Source organism: Silurus aristotelis (assembly GCF_946808225.1).
Source record: "Silurus aristotelis genome assembly, chromosome: 17".
Lineage (NCBI taxonomy): Eukaryota > Metazoa > Chordata > Actinopteri > Siluriformes > Siluridae > Silurus > Silurus aristotelis.
Genome location: NC_139590.1, coordinates 2,003,758 through 2,014,823, shown reverse-complemented (window position 1 = coordinate 2,014,823; position 11,066 = coordinate 2,003,758). Strand labels below are relative to the sequence as shown.

The 11,066-nt window shown below is 43.0% G+C and overlaps 1 long non-coding RNA gene across 1 annotated transcript; it reads left to right on the top strand.

Annotated features, from left to right (window-relative positions):
* Positions 1-470: 470 nt before the first annotated feature.
* Positions 471-8,644, top strand: LOC310740406. Its single transcript, XR_014537645.1, has 3 exons — positions 471-548; positions 1,715-1,744; positions 8,552-8,644. It is a non-coding gene; the product is annotated as an uncharacterized lncRNA (long non-coding RNA).
* The last annotated feature ends 2,422 nt before the right edge of the window (positions 8,645-11,066 follow it).

Genomic DNA, 11,066 nt, shown 5'->3' with positions numbered 1-11,066 from the left:
AACACTACATTAGTGGGTAACCACCACATTAGCAGCTTCTCGGGCTTGTTGCCTTGCCAGCACCCTTTTATATCCTTTTACGAATAGCTTTTCTTCATTTCAGCACAAAAGAAAAAAGCACAACCGGAAAACATGTGAGAACGGCTTTTCCTCAACTAAATCATGACTCTGTTTGAACAATGACTCTGCAGACATTTTGAAATCATTATTGAACACAGTTAAATAACATAAATAAAAATGATCTTGGCTGGAGCTGATAAACTAAGTTGTTGTAAAAAAAATGCCACAGTTAATTACACAATATGTCTTGATTGAATTTTTAATCTTATGTACAAACTTTTTTCTTTCCAAAAATTCCAAATATGTCTAAGAGGAAGTGGAAATCAGAAAAGCAGAAACGTTTAAAAAAAAAAAAAACGAAACTGTCTATTCAAATGCATGAAGCTTTACCGTGGGAAGAGATCAGCAGTGAGCACTACAATTAGCATTAAACTCAATGACACATTTAAGAATCAGGATGCTGGAATTTCATTTCACTTTATTGCATGGTAAAATCAATTTGTTTATCTAATTATATCATTTCCACAACTGATTAGGTTGCAGAATACATGAGACAATGCAGGATAATAAAAAAAATAAAGAATTTACATCTTGAAACTTTGCCAGTTGATTGTTAATGTTTACTGATTTTTGAGGTCTTCGAGGATATATTTTTTTTTAACCTGAAAAGTCTTGCTTTATGAAAATACATTATTGTCTGTTTTTTTTTATTTTTAACAATTTATTAGAAAAATATGTGAAAATGTATAAAATAATCTTATTTTGAGCAGTGTGAAATGATGCCTAAACTGTTTTACCTGTTGTTTGAGAAATTGCTGATTTTAATGAAATCAGGACTGAGGAATTGTTGTGCTAGACAATAACATTTAATAGATGTTAGAATCTATTTTCTGGGAAATCTGGTTGTCTTTTCACCTGTAGGTCATGGTGAAAATATAGCTACACATTCAGCGTTCTCCTGAATTATCAACATAAAAAAAAAAATATATTAATAATAAAATAAAAAAATTATATTGAAAAAAACATCGGACTAATTGAGATTATAGTTCATCTTTCTTATAAGCTTCAGATTGTGCTAAAGAGTTGTTACATACGAAAACACTAAATATGGTATTATGAGTGTGGTAATATAATCCTGTTTAAAGCTGGGAATAGAGAATTAATCAATGCATTCTGACCAATCAGAATGCAGAACAGCACTGTTGTATAAATAATAATATACAATGTTCGTGAATGAGCTCCTGTCTGTGTTACACTTTTCAGCTAAAGCTGTCATTTTCATGAAGGGTGCAACTATTTCAGAGAGAACTGAACCAATGACAAAAACAAGTCCATTCCGAGCAATAAGCAAATATACAGTATATTAGACATATTATACAAACACTTTAGATTTTTGTGATTTGTGGCATCTCACTGGTTGTGGCCCTCATTGCATCCATGTGCATGCTGCCACAATGGTGTAGCAAAATCTCAGAGCTTGCGGTACAGTTGGAACAGCACTACTCTTCTACTTATCACCAAATTACTGGTGCTTTACCAAAATTCCAATACAGATGAAGATTATTTATGTTTTAGTTTAATTAAAGATTAGCATGTGAAATAACGTTTCGTTTTTTATATTGCTGGTTTACATACTTTTTTTTTCTTTCCATAGTCAGTGTTCTTACAGCTTCACTGCTGGCTGGTAAGTGTATATTTTATTTACACTCAAGGTATTTATTACTCAATATTTTGTTTAATTATAAAGCAAGTACAATATACTAATAAACAAGACATTTAGAGTATTAAAAATGTAAAGCTTTTATTGGCGGGATTTCACCCGGCCTACTTTCTTTGTGACCGTGTAGGGGCCTTGCCAATGTGCCAGGAACTTGCTGTTTGCACTTTGAACGAGTAGTAGCACATGGTCTCCCGGTTAAATTTCCCTCAGTTGTGCTGGGCTTTTATACTGTATATGCATTGTTGTTCCTCTTGTGCTTCCTGCATATGTTGTTGGACCAGGGGTGCTACTCGCTCTATATTTGCTTGCATCTCCTGGATATATTCAATGATTAACCTGAATAGCAACGTTTGTTTTTTTCGGGCCTCTTTTATTACATCTAATAGCGCCCCAGGTCTCCTCCTGAAAAAGAAACTCAAATGCTGTGAAGCGTTTAGATCCTTGTAAGGTTTCTTTCACCGCAAAGAGAACATAGGGTAGGAGGAGATCCCAGCTTTTCCACCCCATCATCTATTACACATCATAACATGCTTCTTAGGGTTTGGTTAAATTGTTCCACCAAACCATCTGCCTATGGGTCGTAGACAGAGGTCCAGATATGCTTGACCTGCAACAGCCAACAAAGGTCTGATATTAGTTTAGACATAAAGGGCGTACCTTGGTCTGTCAGGAGATCCTTAGGAAGTACTACTCGTCTGAAGAGTAGCATCAGTTCACAGGTGGTGTTCTTCTCATTGGCTTTCCGGAGTGGGATCGCCTCGGAGTATCAAGTCGCATAGTCCATGATAACTAATTTGTTCTTGTTGCCCTAAGTTGACTTTGTGAGTGATCCCACTAGATCCATTCCAATCCTTTGGAAGGGAATGCTGATGATTGGTAGCAAAATTAGGGGAACGGGCTTGGTGGGGGGAGGTATGTTGACACTGGGGACACTTTTGGAAGAAGTTCTGCACATCTGCTTCCACGCTGTGCCAGTGGAACGTATCGCTCAATTTTCCATGGTGTTTGTATGGTGCACCTGGCCAACCATAAGTTTTTGAACTTGGGTCCTAGACTTTACTGCTTGGTTGGTGGGCATGGATTCAACCTGGGATGAAGTGAACCCCATGGAATGTCTATCAGCCTTTTCTCTCAGTACTTTTGGTGTTGGGAGTGTGCTCTGGGTTATTATGAAAACTCCATTCTTTCTGACCAATTTTTCACATTTCTAGAGTGGACAGTGTACACTCCAGGGCTTTCTCCCTCTCCCTGGGATTCTTCGGGACCTGCATACCCACAGCTTTTTACTCTTTGAGGGGCAGGGCTTACAGAAATTTGTCCATTGTCACTATATCGGTAATTTCTATGGTGGACCGTTTCGCTGGCTGCAGCGCCCTTTTTTAGTGTGCAGCCAATCCTCCATTTGGGTTTTGGTTGTTTTCAGCCTGGCAGGTCCACCGGTGAAATTCTGTCGATACATTAGTGGGAGACAGGCCACACCATAACATGATTTTCTCATTTAAATTTTTTTTCCCGGTGTGTGTTCAAAGCCTTTATTCTCCACCAAAATAGTGACTGTATGAGGGGCTGAACACAGGACACTGGACTCAGAAGTTATGCTCTTATTAAGCTTCTGTGTGAAAGTCATGAGTGTACTAAATGTGAAGTGGGGTGCGAAGTGCAGCAGTCTTGGGAAAGTGGGAGAAAAGGTCAGAAGGACAGAAGGTCCACAAAAAGAGAGAGAGAGACACAAATGCTATGTTAGCTGGGAGCTAAAGCTTCTTTGGCTTGTTGCCTTCCGACATTCTTTTATAATTTCCAGCCTTCTTCAAAATGGTGAGAAGTTGCTGTGCTGATTATCTGCCACCAGCCATATATTATTTCTCCTCCCCACCAACCTTACATGTGTCTTACAAGAGCAGTACTGTTTGTTCAGCACTACATCAGCAGTGGTGTTTGGAGTGGATTTTCTTTGTTGGGTCTGTGGCCCGTCATCACAATATATACAGTGCATTCAGAAAGTACCCCCTTCACTTTTATCAATGTGGCTATGTTTTAGCCTAATACTACAATTATTCAAATAGATTTTTTTCTACAATCATTAATCTACACTCAGTACCCCTTTATGACAAAGTAAAAACAGAATTGAATAGAAATGTCTGTAATATTTTGTAGAATGTTCCTTTGTCTCGTTAATTTATCAAATCTACATAAGTATTCATTCCCTTTGAATTAAAAATGTACTAATTTATAGTGCTCATTGCTGAATGTTTCTAAAGCTTGATTAGAGTCCACCTGTGGAAATGTTTCTTGATTGGGCATGATTTGGAAAGGCACACACCTCTCTATATAAGGCATGACAGCTGACAATGCATATCAGAGAAAAAAAAACAAGCCATGAGGTCAAAGGAACTGCCTGCAAAGATCATATAGAGGATTGTTGCAAGGCACCGATTTGGGGAAGGCTACAAATAAAATGTTGCTGCACTGAATATTCCCAAGAGCACAGTAGCCTCCAAAATTCTCAAATGGAAGATGTGTGGCCCAACCAGGACTCATCCAAGAGCTGGTCACCTGAGCAATTGGGGAAGAAGCGCCTAATTAAGAAAAGTTCCCAAGAAAGGGATGGTGACTCCTCTCTGGAGATCCTGTTTCCAGAATTCCAGAAGGACAACAATCAATGCAGCCCTCCACCAATCTGAGCTTTATCTGTGGCTAGACAGAAGTCTCTCATTTGTGTAGAATCCATAGAAGCCAGCTAAATAACTCGTAGACTGTGTGGAACAAGATTCACTTGTCTGATGAAATAAAGATTTAACTATTTGGCCTCAATTCTAAATCTTATGTCTGGAGAATACCAGGCACCGCTCACAACGCCCAAAACCATCCCAACAGTGAAGCAAGATGGTGGCAGCATCATGCTGTAAGGGTGTTTATCTGCAGCAGGGACTGTAACTGATTAGGGCTAAGGAAATGGATTATAGATCTCTTTAATAAAAACCTTTTTCACAGCACTCAGGACTTCAGACTGGGCCAAAAGTTCAGTTGAATTACATGAAGTTGTCATACATGACAACTGGCCCAATGTCTCTAGGTTACTAATGTAACCCTAGTTCCCTCGGGGAACCTTCTCTCTGTGCAGAAGCTAGAGTCGCTACCATCGCGCAGGCATGCTAGCTTCTGCACAGAGAGAAGGTAAGGCCGCAGGATGCAGGGAGTGTGGCACGGAGACGAGGGAACTAGGGTTAGATTCGTAACCTAGAGAGGTTCCCCATTCGGGAACTCGAGCTGCGTCGTAACGCTTTGGGAACGAGTGTGCAATCACGCCACACTGACCAGACCCTGCCTAGTGTGTGAGGGCCTTGGCACCTGCACGTAGGACAGAGTAGCCTGAAGTGGCTCTGAGGTCAAGGTCATAAAACCGGACAAAGGTCAGGGGGGTGGACCAACCCGCAGTTTCACAAATGTCCTGGAGTGACATTCTAGTGGACCAGGCTGTAGAGACCGCCACACTCCGGGTGGAGTGAGCTCTGACCCCGAGTGGTGCGGGGAGGCCAGAGGACTCGTAAGCCGACACAAAAGCATCCACTACCCACCTGCTCAACGTCTGCTTATTGGCCAGGAAATGCACTGGTGTGCGCACTGGACACAGTCGATTCTGTCGCTCCTGGTCGGGGGCTATAAATGGATGAGGGCAGAATGCCTGTAACACGACAGGTCATGAGGAAGCCATAGGCACCCTAGGTACATATCCAGGACTCGTGTATAGAAACACTCTGGCCATGCCAGGGGCAAATTCCAGGCGGAACAGGGCCATGGCCAGAGCCTGCAGATCCCTGATCCTCTTCAGGGAGGAAATCGCCAAGAGGAAGTCTTGACCGACAGGTACCTAAGGGCCACTTTGGCCAAGGGCTCGAAAGGGGGCTCCGATAGAGCCGCCAGCATAACTGCCAAGTCCCACTGTTCTTGTAAAAACTGTAGAAACTGTTTTTGTAAAAACTCCAGAACTAAACCAACCGGGCAGTTAACTGGGTCCAATTCATGGTGCCTACACCATGACATGAACAGCTGCCACTGTGCAGCGTATGACCTCCTCATGGAAGGAGCTCTGGAATGGAGAAGGGTCTCTACTACCTCGGTCAAGAGACCTGCTTCTACGAACTGTGCCGCCACAGCTTTCACAACTCTGGGCGGGGGTGAACTAGGGCTCTGCCCGCCTGCGAGAAAAGATCCCCCCTGGGAGGAATTACCCATGGAGGGCCCTCGAGTAGGGATACCAGGTCCACAAACTATAGCTTGCCCCGGCCATCTAGGTGCTACCAGGAGGAGATGGACTCCTTCCCGGCAAACTCTCCCCAGAACTCCTAAAAGCAGTGAGATTGGGGGAAAGGCGTATGGGTGTAGCCTCGACCACAACTGTACCATGGCATCCAGTCCCCAGATAGGACAGTGCAAAGTCCCCCTGGTTGCAAAATTATCCACCTGGTCTCTGTAGAACCTCCACCATACCTGCTCCACTGCCTCAGGGTGGAGTCGGCAATCCCCCAGGCATCGGCCTTTGTCTCGACAGGGCGTCTGCTCTGACATTTACCCGTCTCGGGATGTAAATGCCTCTCAATGAGAGGAGTTTGCCCTGGGACCACAAAAGGACCTCTCGCGCCAAGAGTGAGAATGCTAGGCTGAACGGGAGGACCCGATATTGGTAAGCTTCGCCCACGGAAGCAAACCTCAGGAACCTCCTGTGTGAAAGATGGAAATATGGAAATATGCGTCCTTCAGATCTATCGTGATGAACCAGTACTCGGACCTGATCTGAGTCACAACCTCTTTGAGGGTAAGCATCCTGAACCTGAGTCTCATAAGTGAGTGGTTCAAGAAGTGAAGATCCAGAATGGGACGCAACCCGCCATCCTTCTTCGGAACAACAAAGTACAGACTGTATTAGCCTGACTGTCGAACCGAGGGGGAACCACCTCGATGGCCTGTTTTCCCAGGAGAGTGCGCACTTCCTGGTACCCATGGTGTGGAGGCAACCCGCAGCCTGGCCCACTGCCGCATAAGCTTTACCCACTAAGGATGATGTTGCATGCAAAGTTTTAGTAGGGAACACTCGGGTGTTTAGTGACGATGCTTTGCTAGGGGAGAGCTAGCTAGCTAGCGTCTCTTCCACACGCGGCATCGCCCCGTAGCCGCACTCCTTAGCTCCAACCACGTTCGCGTAAAACGAGGAGTGTTGAGAAAAGTGTGTGCGGCATACGGCGTCTCCCAGGACCTGGACACTTTGGCGTGCAGGTTGGGAAAGAATGGAAGGCCTCGGCGCCAAGGTAGTGACACAGGATGCAGGAAACGCTGATCCATTTTACTGGGTGCACACTGCGTCTGCCTTTCCACCGGCCAAGCTAGATCCAGCTTGGATACGGCACGTGTCATGACCTCGAGGAGCTCCTTATACAACACAGGCAGCGAGGAGTCCACTGGCTTGCTAGCATCCATCATCTTATCCTCCTCGGAGGGAGAGACATGTAATACTGCACTGCTCGTGCTGGGAGAAGAAGCAGTCTTAGGGCCTGCTTCCCGCGAGATAGCAGGTGCTCGATTCAGCAGGAGAGGCTGGAGAGGACTCCAAACATGCTGCTAAATTGGCCTGCAAGCCCCACGAGCGCCGGTGCCGCTTTGCCTCGGCAAGAACGGGACCGGAGCCGTAAGGGAGAGCGCTCTTCTGCAATGCGAGCAATCATCTCCCTCGAGAGCCGATTGAGCATGCTCCACTCCCAAGCAAAAAACGCACCGGTTGTGCGTATCTTTTCCCGTAATGAAACGGGGACACGGATGAACACACTTTCGGTATATCTGCTTGCTAGCCATCACTCGGTCAGAAAACACAGCTAAACAGCGCTTACCTGAGCAGAAGCTAGCGTCACTACCATCGCACAGCCATTTGTAGCTTCCTGGTTTACGCGACATCGCCCACCGATGACGTCACGACTCGCCTATTGGTCAGATTTCACACGTTGGTTAGAGCGCGGACAACGCAGGGGCATTCCCAAAGCATTGGTGACACAGCTCGAGTTCCCGAATGGGGAAAGAAAACACACTATGACAACACAAGAGTGGCTTAGGGACAACTCTAAATTTCCTAGAGAAAATCCCCAAATCCAGGGATGCAAAGCTTGTTGCATCATACACAAAAAGACTCAAGGCTGTAATTGCTGCCATGTTGTGTGACATAGCTTTATTTTGTTTTTATGTACCTCCAGGGTTCAACAATAAAAGCTACTTAACTTGACTTGAAGTGTTTTAACTAAGTATTGAGTAAAGTGTTTGAATACTTATGTCATCATATTGTGCTGTCTTTGGTAGTAAGAATTGTCATGTTAATGATATTCTGTGAGAAATGTGTCATTTGTGATTGAGTATGGTGTTGTCTAATAGTCTGTGTTTATTGTGTTGTCTGTATTTTGTTGTGTAGTTTCATATCCTGTTTGAAGTTTTATAGTTTTATAGTATAAATATTAATATTTATTTGTTTTTCCTTTGAAGTTAATACTTTTATTCCAGTAAATGAAATTTATTTACATGTTTTTGTAGAGGTATCATTTTCAATCTTTTTATCACTGAGGTATATGTCTTCTAATGCTTTTGTAGGATTTAGATGGGTGTACTGGTTGTGATTATTAATACTCGATGTGAAATGTATATTGTACAATAAAAAAAACACAGTAGGATATAGATGTAATGATGAAATAATTTATAAAGAATGAATATTAACATGCATTTTGCTGTTTGTATTAGATGGCGCTAACATACGACTCGCTGGTGGCAGTAACTCCTGCTCTGGTAGAGTGGAAATCTATTATAATAACCAGTGGGGAACAGTGTGTGATGATAGCTGGGATCTGAATGATGCACATGTGGTGTGTAGGCAACTTGGATGTGGTAAAGGTGTCAGTGATCATCAAAGTGCCCACTTTGGTCAGGGAAGTGACCCAATATGGCTGGACGATGTTCAGTGTTCTGGAAATGAAAGCACCATCACAGAGTGCTCACATGCTGGATTTGGAAAACACAACTGTGGCCATGGTGAAGATGCTGGTGTTACTTGCTCAGGTACAGAAATCTCTTATAAATTTACATTTACATTTGTGCCATTTAGCAGACGCCCTTATACAGAGCGACGTACAAAAGTGCAAAAGAGCAAAAGTGCTCTTATATAATGACTTTGTTATGAATGTGCTTATAATTATATGCCACTTTTTAACTTTTGTTAGTTAATAAAAATATATATATTGCCAACGAATTAATTTTAATAAATCGATTTAAGTGGGTGCAGTATCTGACCTGGGACCATCGTCAACAGCATTTGAGCCAGACCCTCTCAGAATGTGCCAAAGAGGAATGTACAAACATAGCAGCAGTGACAGACTCAGACAGGTTAAAGCGGAAAAGTATTCTAATACAAGGTCCAAAATAAAAAAATAAAAAAAAATAAACATGGTTTAAACAAGCAGTTTAAAGACCATATATACAAGAAGCAATAATTCACAATAAAAAAATTACATGTAGCAATGATTTGCTTAATGAATGAGAGAATCAAGGGAATAATGGGGACATGTGCTAGAGTAGAACAAAGTCCTGACAGGACCCCAAAATCCTAAAATGTAAATCTTCAGAACAACAGCTGCAAATTACACAATAAACTGAAGCTTTTATGTTTGATTTGCTGTCCAGGTGTGCTTAGTAATAAGTAATTATATCTTATAACAATAGCGACAACAAATGGTAATATATAATGAAGTATATATGGTTTTGAATCATATCAACACGTGCATTGAAAATGTCACTACCATCAAACACATAAAATGCTTTCCTAATCAGAAGCCGTGTATGAAGTCCATCTCTTTTTGAAAACAGCAAGAGATGCTGCTTTTAAATCTGGCAGCGCAGAGGACTACAACAGAGCCAGGGCCAACCTGAAAAGAGGCATCAGGAGAGCCAAGCTCACATTCAAATTTAACATAGAAGAGACCTTCCACAACTCTGACCCCAGACGCATGTGTAAAGGCATCCAGACCAACATCTCGATCTCAATCAACCAGCAGTGCCTTCCTACCGGATGAACTCAATCACTTTTTTGCTCATTTCGATCATGGCATAAGACATTTTAAGTGCTTTGAGAAACTGGTCCTGAATCACCTCACTGTGGGTCTACCACCTACACTGGACCCACATCAGTTTCTCACACCAGTCGCCCAAACAGGTCGACAGAGGATGCAGTTTCCACGGCTCTTTATCCACCTGGATAAAAGCAACACCTACATCAGAATGCTTTTCATTGACATACAGTCCTCCCCACTGTACTGATCACTAAGCTCAGTGACCTGCGTATCTGCACCTCCACTTGCAGATGGATTCTGGACTTTCTCACCAACAAACCTTGATCTGTTAGGTTGGGCAACAAGGTATCCTCAACCCTTATTCTGAACACTGGCATCCCACAGGGCTGTGTTCTGAGCCAACTGCTCTACTCCCTGTTCACCTACGACTATCCCCTGTATAACTCCAACATCTTTATCAAGTATGCAGATGACACCACCATGGTTGGCCAGATCAGCAACAACGACGAATCGGTCTACAGGGAAGAGATCCGAAGCCTGACAGCTTAGTGTGCCACCAACAACCTGACCCTAAACGCCTCGAAAACTAAAGAACTCATCATGGACTTTTGGAAATCCAACAGCAGGAGATTTCCCAGTCAACATCAATGGAACTGATGTAGAGCAAGTCTACAGCTTTAAGTTCTTGGGAGTTCACATCTCTGAGGATTTGTTCTGGCACCAGAGCACTTCAGCTCTGGTTAGGAAGGCACAACAACGCCTGTACTTCTTGACAAATCTCAAGAAAGCTCATCTGTCCCCAGGGATTTTAACAAGTTTCTACCGCTGCATCATCGAGAGTACCAACTCCATCACTGTATGGTACGGAGGCTCCACTGTGTGTGAATGCATGTGTCCACTGTGTGTGAACGCAAAACTCTTGATTGCAGTTGTTGTTGCTAAGGGTGTCCCAACCAGTTATTAGGTTTAGGGGGCAAACACTTTTTTACACAGAGCCATGTACTTTTGGATTTTGTTTTCCCTCAATAATAAAAACCTTCATTTAAAAAACTGCATGTTGTGTTCACTTGTGTTATCTTTTACTAATATTTACGTAGCTGTAGTATTATATTGATGTTATTAAGGGGTGTATTGATTCATGTACTGTAGGTAACCACTGAAGGTCTAGGTTTAAATGCATGGCACAACACTTG